This window comes from Zea mays, chromosome 4, assembly GCF_902167145.1.
Source record: "Zea mays cultivar B73 chromosome 4, Zm-B73-REFERENCE-NAM-5.0, whole genome shotgun sequence".
NCBI lineage: Eukaryota > Viridiplantae > Streptophyta > Magnoliopsida > Poales > Poaceae > Zea > Zea mays.
This window is the reverse complement of record NC_050099.1, coordinates 194,452,746-194,463,065: the sequence shown is the minus strand read 5'-3', so window position 1 is coordinate 194,463,065 and position 10,320 is coordinate 194,452,746. Positions and strand designations below refer to the sequence as shown.

Here is a 10,320-nt window from a genome sequence, read left to right as displayed (position 1 = left end):
AGACAGATCACACCCTACAATCCACTGGATTTTTCCCTTCCCTATGCGTCCAATGTAATACAACAATAATATAGGCTTGATATGGCAATACACCTATACGACCTGTGCGATGGCCGATCCGGTCGATCAGATGGTCACCTTGTCACCTTGGTCCAAAGAGCTCCATGGCTTCTACACCAAGCGAGCATTCGTCCGCTGCAAAATCCATGTACTTTTGAAGTTGGAGCTCCGATGAGACGAACTCTGGCGTGTCTACGTTCTACGACACCTCCCATCTCTGTGTGAGCCCGTCTCCTTCCACCTGATCACCTCGAACATTCTAGGCCAGTGAGACAAGTGGTACTGACTCAACCCTGTCCTAGTTGCTACCTAGGCCTTTGTCCACCAAAGAAAGGTAGCTGCTTTTCTTTATGAAGTTTCTTAACCTGGAAACATGGTCATGGCAAGAACTCTCAAGAGACTAAACTGAAGGGCAAAGCAAAACAAGGTATAAAATATAATAAAGGAAACATAGGCGATTTTCATCTATAAGTTTTAAAGAAAATCTGAAATTGGATAAGTAAACACAAGATGCATGCTTACCTAGTCGAGCATTCCACCTTTCTGATTTGATACTCTTCCAAAATCCAACGCCATCTGACCAGTGATCAACTTGACTAACAGAACCCCAAATCCAAACACATCATACTTCTTTGATGACTGGCCAATGAAAGTTGAAACATGATAGTACGGAAAATGAAATCCTTCAGTCACTCATAGCTTCCTCAAGAATAGCTTCTTCTGTGACCTTGTCATTGGCACGTCCACTGAATCATTATCTCATGAAAGTTGATGCACTCCTGTTTCAACACTCCTATAACAAGAAATAGTCTCTTTCAATTAATTGACCATATCCTTACTGGTGTTTCTCGTAAGTATATAACACCAAAAAAGAACATACATTCTCCTCCAGATCCCATTGTAAACTTGGCAAGTAATAAGACTGAAGGATTTTGTTTTTTAATAAGGCTGAAAGACATGTTTCCATAGCAGCAAGCCAACAATCCAGTTAACTAAATCTTGAATGTAGCGTGAAGTTACTATTTCTTGAAATGATGTTTTATTTCTTAAATGTTCAGTATGTCTTATCTATGGGGAAATCCATAAAATTGCTAGCAAGTATTGTTGAACTTAAAAGATTGGCATGTTAGGTTGTAGACAAAGGAGTTATGTTACCAGCTGGGATCAGAAGCATGATGGCATTGAAGCAGTTAGAAGGTGTTGATGTCTTCAAGCAAACAAATGTCTTTGCCCAAGAACTTGGCCATCTCACATATCTTAGGAGAATAAGCTTCTTTTTGCATCATAAGGATCCCAAGGAATTTGATACAGTGGGAAGCGAAGATTTGAGGTTTCCATATGATCACAAAGACAGAACCTAAGAGAAACATTTGGCCAAGTTGTTTACTAAATAAACATTCAAATCAAGTACATAAAACATAGAGTACATCACTTGAAGACCATGGCTGTTATAGAAATTCCTCAAACTACTAAGCTAATGAGGAAATCCAAGATGAATCAGGATGAATAAAGAATTCCATATCCCAAAGTCATTAACTGTAATATGAATTATATGTAGCTTCAAGCTAAAATAAACAGTATGGTAGCAACTAAAGAAAAATAGAATCAGCCAAAACTGAAATACTAACATCCAACATCTTGATCATCCTCATCCTGCCATTTGTTTTTTCTGTTGCAGTCCTCACATGAAAGAAACAAAAAAGTGTAACAAAATATTAAAGGGGAAAAACTGAAATGAAGGGAAGATTAAATCAATAGGGAGCTATATAACCTTTCAATCGGCATACTTGGTGATATTTCTCAATGACCAGTTCTGTACTTCAGCACATGCTCAATACAAGAGGCTGGAAATGCAGAGGAAAATATAAAAAAATCAATCCCTTTAGCTGTTATGGATTTGCGTCCCACACTGCATTTACTAATGGATATCAGCGTGCATAGGAGTAAGTTAGTATGAATTATGCTCATGTGAAATAGAATCCCACGAACCATTTCTCACAAACATGTGACGTGGTAGAGGAACAAACAAACATGTGGCACATCTATAGATATGTTTAAGGCATGCCACATAGATTTTAGATCTGGGAACTACCACAATAGACCTTACGGGAATAAATGTGAGATGAGTACCTCTGGAAGCGGGATCAGCCTTCACGTTGTGGCTGCGCTAGGGACGACTCGTGGAGGCAAACTCACCCATGCTGGTAATATGAATTATATGTAGCTTCAAGCTAAAATAAACAGTATGGTAGCAACTAAAGAAAAATAGAATCAACCAAAAAAATACACGTGTTTTTTCTGTTGCAGACCTCACATGAACGAAACAAAAAAGTGTAACAAAATATTAAAGGGGAAAAACTGAAATGAAGGGAAGATTAAATCAATAGGGAGCTATATAACCTTTCAATCGACATACTTGGTGATATTTCTCAATGACCAGTTCCATATCCCTATTGATTTCGTTCAATAATCTTCAATCGGCATACTTTTTTGTTTCGTTCCATATCCCAAAGTCATTAACTGTAATATGAATTATATGTAGCTTCAAGCTAAAATAAACAGTATGGTAGCAACTAAAGAAAAATAGAATCAGCCAAAAAATACACGTGTTTTTTCTGTTGCAGACCTCACATGAACGAAACAAAAAAGTGTAACCTTTCAATCGGCATACTTGGTAAAATAATCTTCAAGAACACAGGTGCCTTGCCCTCCTTTTTCAGCAGCCTTGGCCACCACCCGCTCTCATCTTTCTTGACCAGGTAGCATATGGTTCTTGGAGGCAACAACTGCTTTACTCTCATGCAAACAGGAAGACTAATAGAATTATAACATGAAAAGCAAAATCGGACCCATAAAAATCCTCATAACCATACTCAAAAGTACATATCTAAGCAAAAGATGCTACTACATAATATTTGCCAACACCAGCAACTTGCAAGTTATTGTCATTGGACACAATATTCTCATATTCCACCCCAGTTAAGGAAGTAGTATCAGACACAAACGTAAGTAGTAGCAGTTAAAACAACAATATCAAATGTGAGGCACCAGACTGGAGTTCTTGTTTCCAAACTTTGTTTGACGATCTAAAAGCCCCATGAAGATTATTTTCTATTTCAGACATGATGGCAGGAAATTACAGAACATTAAACATGATGGTATTAATGTTGCATGTGAATCAATCCAAGTACTACTAACTAATAAAACAACCAATTTCTTATTGATACGTTAAATACTTAAATGTCATAGTACATAGCAAATTAGCTAATCAGGTACTTTAAATTGTAATTTGGCAACCTGTCAGCACAAAATGAGAGCTGCTAATGGGCTTAGATCCAAACTAAACCAACCTAAATCCATAAATGCATAGCTACCTCACCGAACCAGTCTAATCCACCTACAAATACTCACAACCCACACCAAATCAAACTGGTGGATGGGTGGTTGAGCCCCAGACCAGAACAAAACCTTGGTTTAAAACTGCTCCGAGCACATCTATACCTAGTTGTGAATGGACTAGAACTGAGTGAAAATAAAATGAAAAATGATATCCAATTAAATTATCTATACTGCATGTTTTAGTCATCGCCTGATTAAGCATCCACTTGAAGCCAATAGTGGTAGTGCACTCATTCTTGGAATCACCTCCTCTCCTCAGCAGCCGAGACAAGCACAACATTGTTACTATTGTCAACATCCAGTGACTGTGAATTCTCCTACGCGAGCAGGCAAGGCTGAGGCCTCCACAACCTCCCCCTTCTCCTTCCCGTCAAACCCCAAATCCTGAAATTTGATGAGTGTATTAGTATATAGTACACATAATAAATTAGAAAGAGAGCACTACAACAACTATCTGTCTAGAACTATGTCATTGTCTCCACATATGGTAAAGGTAGACGGTAACATTGGGAGCCTGACAGCAGCTCCAGAAGATAGATTCGAGCATAAGTAATCTCCATTTAAATTATAGCAAGATAGAACTGTGACGTGAGTGGTGGACACAAAAGTTTAAAAAAATTACGGACAAGGCATGCACCAAAACTACTGGAGGCAAAAAAGCTAATGGCATGGTCGCTTGTACTACGAGAGCAATGCCAACGTCATGGCCACATGTATACTGATTGAATGGACGTTCGGCTCCCCACATGGCAAGCCAAGGCCCCATCAACCGAAATTGACTATGGTATGTTCCTGAGAGTCGAGACCAGAGAAGTTATGCATTAATACATCTTTGAATTGCAGTTAGCGGTGGCGACTACAAGATAATTTCAGACTGGTTCAGCTAGCAGAAGCTTACTGACTCTTAATCCACTCCTAATACCATCCATCACTTGTTGACTGCGAGAAGAGGCCACCTTGTATCGTCCCACTTATCCAATCTTTTCCGCGCTCCCTCAACTTACATTCAGATGCCAAGAAAAAAGAACATATAAACTATAGCACAAAAAAATCAATGCAAAACGCAGAGAATACCAATTGGATAGAAGAAATGGCCACACAACACAAGCAAAGAATGACTGAGCATGTGGATGAAGATGAACACATCAACATGCGTGATGGATTTGAGGATCATTTGTCAGTGACATGAAGGAATTTTACGGTGGCTTAAAATTACCTCCTTGTTCCAGTCAGTCCTCAGCGTGATCTAGATTAAAGTAAGTGTTTGGATGAGGGTACCGCCGATCATGCCTCCCCACAATCCCTGCAGCACAGGTCCTTTTTCAGACTTGCGTGTGGGTTAGGGATAGGTACTCGTAACCATTTCCAATTATAGTTTAACTAAGCAGGTTTAATATGTGACGGCATGTTTCTTAGAACTGAAATTACCTTGATCCCAAAACCGAACCTGAATCTGAGGAGCACGCCGAGGGGTATGTCGATGAAGTAGTAGCATCCGACGTTGATGTAGGAAACCATTGCTTGCCACCTGCAGCCAACGCCCACACCTTTCATCAGTCGTTGTCTAGTGAGAAAAAAATTCGGTATCAGTGGGAAGAACACAACAAATGCATTACTGAAGGTGGATAAGTCTGCTGTCCAGTGAACTAACTTATGTAAAAACTGTAGTGACACTTGGATTAGTGTGAAGTATGAACTCTGAAGATGCACCACAGTTTCAGTTTGGATAAGGGAAATAGAAAAACCATCTGACAACATGGGCTAGATCCCGAAGAGCACGATGGTCCCAATGAGCAGCGGGCACAGGTCAGTGACGGTGCACGAGATGACCTTGTCGCCGGTGAAGATGTAGCTGAGCTTGTCCCTGAGCAGGAACGTGACAAGGCCAACTATCCCTGAAACGAATATCGACAGGGTGAGATTTGAGGCTGGAGCGAGGGACGAGGATGGCCATGGAGCCGAGATGCCGGGATCTGGAGGAAGCGCAACTAGGGTTTAATTGTGCAGGGTATGGTTGAGCGAGATTGGAGGGTGGAAGAGAGCGGCGGGCAGACGCGAGATTGGCGAGCGGTAGAGAGCGACGCGTAGACGAACCTTCCATGAACAGCTCGGAGGCGGACCTTCCCCTGGCCCAAATCGAATATGCGTGGTCCTCACCACGCACTATTACAGGAGAGGGAGGACGCGAGAACGACGGGGCGAGGGCGAGGGCGGAGGGCCGCGAACGCGCTGATGGCATGAGGTGAGGAGGCGAGATGGATGGGGTAGCGGAGGGGAGCGCGGGGATGGGATCAGCGGCTGCTGGGCGCCATCAGTGGCTGCACGCTAGGAGTTGCGCGAGATCCACGCTTGGCGTGCTGGCGGGGGCGAGATTGCAGGGAAGGGATGGCGCGGGCGGGGACGGGATTGCAGGGAGGAAGACGACACGGGCGCGGGCGGGGGCTGGAGCGGGGGCACGGTGAGGGTGGTGGACGCCCTCGCTCCAGCCTTAAGGTGTAGTAGAGATAGGGAAGAGGTAATGGAAGCCCTGGGCTTCCCCTACTAATGGAAGCCCCAGTCAGGACGCGGTCGACTCAGCACCCGCGTGCTTGCGTCAGCCATGCAGTCAACAGCCAAGATTCTAGGACGATAAGCGTAACACAATATACGAATGCATATATATATATATGGATAAAGATGCGTAAAAATGCATAAAGGAATCTTTTGAAGCCCGAATCACGTGGAACGAATATGACACTGTGGACAGCGTTTACGACTGCATAATGACATGTACTTGACAGCATAAATCATGCAGTATGTGGTTGTGGTTCTGGCTCGGGCGGATTCCAGCGTAAACCGTGGGCTAAAACAGCGTAAATGAGTACGAAATTTAGTGTAAATCCTATATCTGTTTTGTAACAACAAATGGGGCCTAAAATTAAGCAGCCGATCGTGAGCGGGGTCCTGGCTCGGGCCGATTCCAGCGTAAAACGTGAGCTAAAATAACGTAAATGAGTACGAAATTTAGCGTAAATCCTATATCTGTTTTGTAACAGCAAACGGAGCCAAAAATTACAGCGTGAAAATCGCGTGCAGCCGATCGTGCGCGGGTTCTGGCTCGAATGATTTTAGCGTAAAACATGAGCTAAAACAGCGTAAATAAGTACGAGATTTTGTATAAAACACGCGCACAATCTCACTTCGCAAGAGATTGCTGTAAAACACATCAAAAAGTGTCATAAATTTGGCGTAAAACGCAGTAAGACTGTTTTTTAATGGAAGCATAAAACACAACAAGAAGTGTCGTAAAATTTAGTTTGAAAATGCATAAATCATGATGGTCTCATAGGGTACTTGTTTTGTTCACAGTATATCAAAATATAAAGCACAACGATATTTTGTCAATATTGTTGCAATCATACACGATTTATTTGACATGACAAAAAAACGAGGAGCTAGCCCTGTCTTCGGTACTTCTGACATTTGGAACCATTAGCGTTTAGCTAGGTCGTGGTCCGAAATGGAAGAATCGCTGCTCGGCTCTTATCAAAACAGGTCTGTGTAAGCCTGTATAAATCATAAAGACACGTCAAAATAAGCATAAGTAAATCCATGAACCTATATACCAGTTTAATAAACAGGGAAAATGGAGGAGTAATTAAGTGACAACAATTAGCTAGTTTATGTCCCTTACAAAACAATGCAGCTGGAGAAGCCTAGTGGACAATAAGAAGCCGTGAACCTATATAAACCCTATAGGCCGTAGCAAGTGCTAATATCATAAATTAACCCATGAGATACTATATTTTTCGAAGGAAGTGAGGACATTTCTTTCTTTAATAACCTTAATTTACAAAAATACAATGGACAAACTGCCAGCAAGTGAGGACATTTCTTTCTTTAATAAACTCTGTTATGCATACTTCCAATATTGCAGGACTTGAGAATCAAAGCCCTATTATGCACATATGCTGAATACAAAATTCATTCTTTTCCTTGAACCCTCCCTAACACATAGCTGTAATACTTAAGTTGTCTCTACTAGAAATTGTATAACTAAAGAATAACAAATCTTACCGTTCAAAAGGCTGGTGAGGTTGCCGAACAGCGCCGGGTGGAGCACGCCGGAGAGCAGCTCTAAGCCGAGCAGCTTCACCTGTTGATGTTGCTTCATTTTCAGCTATTTCTGATCTTTCTCCATTAATACCACCTGCAAAAAGTATAATTATATGCAAATATAGAAGATAATATGATTGATTAGTCTAATTCACCATTTTTTCGCTAGCATACTGAGATCAGTCTTGTTCAGCTATTCACGAGTCGAGTCACTACTTTCCTTAGTAAAGCTCAACAGAAAATGGTATAATGATTAAAAGCATTCACCTAATAGACTAGCACAACTAAATACTACCAGGAAATTATGGTTTTATGATAATACAATGATGCTAAATGCTGGCGGAGGTGGGTGTAGCATATGTATGCACTATTACAAAGGAAGGTTTAAATTTAATAACTTGAAATTGTATAATAGTACTTCAAATTACAAATCTACATGCAATTATCATATTTTCCAACTAATTTCCAGAACTATATTGGTAGCAAAAATTTAGTCACAGGTCTAGCCACGCATTCACAAACCTACTTTAAGCAGTCAGAACAAGCCCTGCATTATAGCAATCCACACAAAAGCTACTAAGCTAGCAAACTACCAAACTAGTACTATTTTTTAAAAAAAAACATCAAGCACAAGTTTGAACCAACGAATCTCACAAGTGGAAAGGAAACCGAATTACCGATGCACACAGGAAGTAAATCTACACGCATAGTCACGCAAGATGTGGATAGATTTGCAACATCCAGATCACGGAGACGAAATCGAGATCTCAAGCCTACGGCTAACCTTCCCAACCAACCAAACACCACAGATCCGCACGAGATTTCCAAAAAAAAGCTCGTGGAGTACCGGGGGACACAGATCTAGGCCGCTGCCCGCTCACCTGCATGTTGCATTTGACGAGGTCGAGCGGCGTGACGGCCATGTGGGTGAGGCCGCAGCTGGCGATTCCTCCGGCGGTGCAGGCGGCATAGAAGGCCGGCGAGTACATCTCAATCTTCTCGTTGGGCGCCTGGATCGAGAACGACACAGCACCTCCTGCTCCAGCCGCGGCAGGCGCCGGGGCGGAGGCATGGAGGCGCGCGGCGGCGCCTGTGGCGGCAAAGGAGCGCGCCGATGAGGTCCCTTTAGCTGGCCGAGGGGCGCCGAGGAGGCAGTAGCTGGGTGGATCTGGATCTGGGGCAGAGCGGTGGTTTGAGGTGCTTCAGATCAGGGAATGGGGCTCGGCAGCCGCCGCCGCTGAAACCCTAGTCCTCTCGGGCAAAAGCAGTCATCGCGGTCGGTTTTATATGATAGTACAGGAAGCGGTTTCAGATAGTATGACAAAATAAGCGTAAACTTGTGTACAACATGCGCATACCAAAAAGTGTGTAAACCGCAACACGATTGAGCATAACACGTAGTTATAATTGACGTAAGTAGGTGGTACAGTGAGCCAAAAAGCCTGCGCACCTGGTCGGTACGGTGCGGTCCGCGCACCTGGTCGGTTGCTGGTTGGGGCTTCCAATAGTTAGAGACAGCCCAGGGCTCTAAATACTATATCTATATATATAGTTTATATATTAAGAGCCCTAGGCTTCCAATAATAGAGGAAGCCCAGGCTAGTCAATATGCTCATTTGGGTTGAACCAGACCTGGTCAGCAGTTCCCAGTCACGGCGCTGTTATATCTCAGCCTAGCCACGTCTCCCCCGTTTCCCGGTTTCTAAAACCGTCTTCGCGCAATCAACAGAGACAATCCCGCGCCGATAGGAAGGAAACCCCAGCGACCGCTCCGTCTTTCCTTGCGTCCGAGGCGACTCGCCAGGCGATTTCCGTCGCTCCAATCCAGCTGAGCTCCTTCAATCTTCGAGCATTAGAGCCCGATTCAAGAGCCAATGCTTTCTCAGAAGTAATAGGTAATCCAACTTGAAATACATCGAGGTTTCCGTCAATTTTTGAAGCATTTTTTGTCGATTGAAGTGGATTTGATTGTAACCCTTATTTTTCAGCTAAATGTGTGATTTGTATCCGATTATACATGTCTCTAATCGGCTCATTGCATCGCTCATTGCATCTCTCTTTTGTTCAGGAGCCCCGATCTTACAGCATCTGCATTTCTTCTAGATCCACAGTATCGCTCGGCATTCATAGACCTAGACAAAGGCTGTGGATCAGGTATTTATTCATGAGTTTGCAGAGACTACCTTTACACAATATTAGTAACACGTATATGCTTATTGGATTTGATATATATGCATATCGTCAATACTGTTTATGCCCATTTGTACAAATGTTTATGAATATTGGTCAAGATAATATGCATAATTGCATTCTTCTATTTACTTGAATCATTAGTTTACACACATGTTTTATTATATATACAATATACTTATTGGATTTCATATATATGCTTATCGTCAATACTGTCTATGCTCATTTGTACAGATGTTTATGAACATTGGACAAGATAATAAGCATAATTGCATTGTTTTATCTACTTGAATCAGTAGTTTACACTCCTGTTTTATTATATATAAATACATATAGATACTGTTATTTATGCAATATTTATTTAAATATTCATGTTTGCATATCAGCTAAATGTGTATATTAATATGAACCAGTTATTAAAATATATTGTATAGTTAGTTGATGCAAAAAAGGCACTTATTATCATGCTCCATTACAATTATATGAAATATTAAATTAATCTTTATGTTTGTATAAAACCATGGTTCATTAAATGTTGTCATATAAATGGAAAATGTAGTTTAAGTTATGTAACTC

At 41.8% G+C, this 10,320-nt stretch overlaps 1 long non-coding RNA gene across 3 annotated transcripts; it reads right to left on the bottom strand.

Annotated features, from left to right (window-relative positions):
• Positions 1-1,215: 1,215 nt before the first annotated feature.
• LOC103654343 (uncharacterized) lies at positions 1,216-3,911 on the bottom strand. 3 transcript variants are annotated; one of them, XR_004857896.1, is made up of 4 exons: positions 2,716-3,845; positions 2,191-2,580; positions 1,832-1,904; positions 1,216-1,417 (listed from the first exon to the last, which is right to left on the bottom strand). It is a non-coding gene; the product is annotated as an uncharacterized lncRNA (long non-coding RNA). The 3 variants fall into 3 exon arrangements; XR_566035.3 differs by having other exon boundaries at positions 2,687-3,734; XR_566034.3 differs by having other exon boundaries at positions 2,191-3,911.
• Between the last annotated feature and the right edge of the window lie 6,409 nt (positions 3,912-10,320).